The sequence below is a fragment of the Gracilinanus agilis genome, chromosome 4, assembly GCF_016433145.1.
Source record: "Gracilinanus agilis isolate LMUSP501 chromosome 4, AgileGrace, whole genome shotgun sequence".
Lineage (NCBI taxonomy): Eukaryota > Metazoa > Chordata > Mammalia > Didelphimorphia > Didelphidae > Gracilinanus > Gracilinanus agilis.
Window position 1 is genome coordinate 48,706,308 of NC_058133.1, and position 2,920 is coordinate 48,709,227.

General features: G+C 37.3%; 1 long non-coding RNA gene across 1 annotated transcript in view; it reads left to right on the forward strand.

The window, feature by feature from the left end:
• The first annotated feature begins 1,361 nt into the window (after positions 1 to 1,361).
• LOC123245700 overlaps positions 1,362 to 2,920 on the forward strand; it is a 74,272-nt gene continuing 72,713 nt past the window's right edge. The window contains exon 1 of the long non-coding RNA XR_006506119.1: positions 1,362 to 1,421. This is a non-coding gene — a long non-coding RNA (uncharacterized LOC123245700). The remainder of the gene's footprint in view (positions 1,422 to 2,920) is intronic.

Consider the following 2,920-nt stretch of genomic DNA (forward strand, 5'->3'; position numbering starts at 1 on the left):
ACAGGGAGCTAATCTCTGAGAAAAGGAAACTTAAACAGAAAAGTAAACCTTAAAGAATGAACATATGACTAAAATATAGTTACTGGAATTACTGTAATAATTCAATTGCCCTTTTTTGAAAGCTCAGACCAAGGAGGACCTAATTAGTCCCTCTTTCACTCTCTACACTCTAATGCAGTGATAGGCAAACTTTTTAAAGAGGGGGCCAAAGGAAAGTAAATGCTCATCTGTCAGTCTGTTTCTAAGGCAACTCTTTTGAAGTTTTATTGTATTGTATCCTACTCATTGTATTCGTCAGATCAGGAATAATGTCACCCAGCCAGATAGAACATTTCAGGGGGCCGCATCTGGACCACGGGCTGTAGTTTGCCCATCACTGCTCTAATGGATAGAGGGTGTCATTTCACTCTGCTGAACCCTAATTTTCCAAATTTACATAAAGAAACAGTAATATTGGGGAGTAGGTAGATGACTCAGTGGACTGAGAGCCAGGTCTGGAGATGGAAGATACTGGGTTTGAATCTGGCTTCAGACACTTCTTAACTATGTGATCCTAGGCAAATCACTTAACCCCCATTACCTAGACCTTACTGATCTTCTGCCTTGGAACTGGAACCAATACAAAGTATTCATTCTAAGATGGAAGGCAAAAGTTTAAAAAAAAAAAAGAAATAGTGATATTTGGCGAAAAGATGATAAATATCCAAAGCATTGAAGTAGGGGCCTACAGGACATTAAAAGGCACTGAGGAAGGCCTTAAGTGCATTCGATAATACCTTTATAGGGAAATTATGGAGGGACATTAACTAGAATTATGTAATATGGGAAGGCTTAGATGAGCTGCATCCTGAACCAGTGAATGGAATAACACACCTAATAGATTAGAAATGACACTCAAAGTAGCAAAATTGCTGTATTGAATAAGTCTATCTTTGAATTCTTCATGTCTCATCACTGTATTATTCATGGGAGTTTTATTTTCCTCACTATTAAAATATTTACAATCCATGATCTTTGGAAAACACATAGCCTATAAATATATGGCAGTATCTATTTCAAAGTCTTGCTCTTGACTTTCAAATATCCAACTTTGCCAATTAGATAACCCGCATGATTTATTTGGTTTTATCCAATTTGGTATTGAAAAGCACAAGTAAATACAAATTGACATCTGAAGTCACCAAATGTCTCCCTTATTATGCAGAACATTAATAATGCTGTGTTGCTCAAGTTCATTTTGTGAAATTCCTTCCACAAAGATAAACTCCGCCTCACTTTTTGGCCTTTGACTCTTGCATATTAAATATCAACCAAGAGGCAGGTATGTTTCAGACATCAGTGTAATAAGATTACTGCTTCTCCTGACTGCTTCGTGTGCTACGAGAAGGCCAGATCAAGGTCCTGACACCATCAAACTGAAGGTAACTGAATAAAGGAAGAGTGAAAATGCCTGTATTGAGACCCTCCCTCTGTTCCCCATATACAGGATAGATGGTCAAAAGGGAGAGCTAGAACAAAGAATGGTCCAATTCTTTTCATTTGTTCTGTTGAGGAAATCCCTGTCATGCTCTGTGATTTTATTAGATGAATAGTATCAGTCTTTTAAAGGGACAAGAGTACAAATGAGGTGGTAGTAATAGGAGATTAAATTAGTTTCCTTCTGGGATGTAAGGGGGTCTTTGCAAAAGATTTAGACATGCTTTTTAGGCAAACTAGTAGAACTTTATTAGGGGATATTTTAACTCACTAATCAAAGTTTGGGGTTTCACTTAAGACATCCACTGGTACATGGAAGGAAAAAAGGATATGGCCATGTTAAAACCATTGTGGAAAGCAGGGCTAAAAGTAGAATCCATAAGTGGGTAGGATGCAAAGTTAGGAAATGCAGTGGAGAAAGCCCTGGATTTAAACACTTGATAGTGTCTTAACTTTTCTGTGCCTCAGTTTTGTCATCTATAAAATGGAAATAACAAGAGTACCAACTTCATAGGGTTGTGAGAATCAAAAGTGAAAGTTAGATAGAGATATATATGATTTAGATAGATGATAGAGAGCTTTGAAAACTTTAAAGCACAAGATGTATAAGCTATATTTGTTATTATCATTATTGTTGTTCTTTTGTGACAGCAGTAAAAAGAAGGAAATCAATGATCTAGGGAGAAAATTTTTGCAACCCTGATGCCTAGCTTGTGAGAGGTTCAGGCTGTTTGTAACCAAATTAGGTATGCTGATGTCAATCCCACCCACAGGATTTCTTTCTTTAGAGGAAGTCTAGATACTTTATGTGAAAGAGTGGGGCCTCCCATAGGTATGGCTAATTGTTTCTTATATCTGTTGTAATGGATTTAGCTAGGAAGTTGAACTTTCCAGGGAGGAAGATTCTAGGTACTGAGGTAGGTCGAGTTATCAGCAGAGGGTAATAGTTACTGAGGCACAAAGATCAAAAAAAAAAAAAAAACAACTTCCCTTGAAGGAGTTCATATTCTACTTAGAGGAAGTAAATACAGAATATTTGGGATTTTGAAATGGACTTGTGACTTTATTGGTATATGGAATTTTCAGTGAGGGAGCTCCTTCTACTACTGCAAAATGAAACCTGCTCTGAAATTTATATTTTTAATGAGTTGTCTTGGGAAAGTAAGAGATTATATGACTTAATTAAGATCATATTGCCAGTGCATGGCAAGTATCAGGAGTTGACTATAAGGATTCCTTACTCTAAGTCCACCTATCCATTATGTCTCGTTGCTTTACATTATATAGAAAATATAATTATATAGAAAATCTCTCTCTCCTCCCTCCCTCCCTCCCTTCCTTCTTTCCTTCCTTCCTTCCTTCCTTCCTCCCTCCCTTCCTCCCTCCCTCCCTCTCCTCCTTATTTACTTCCTCCATCCCTTCCTTCCTTCCTTTCTTCCTTCTT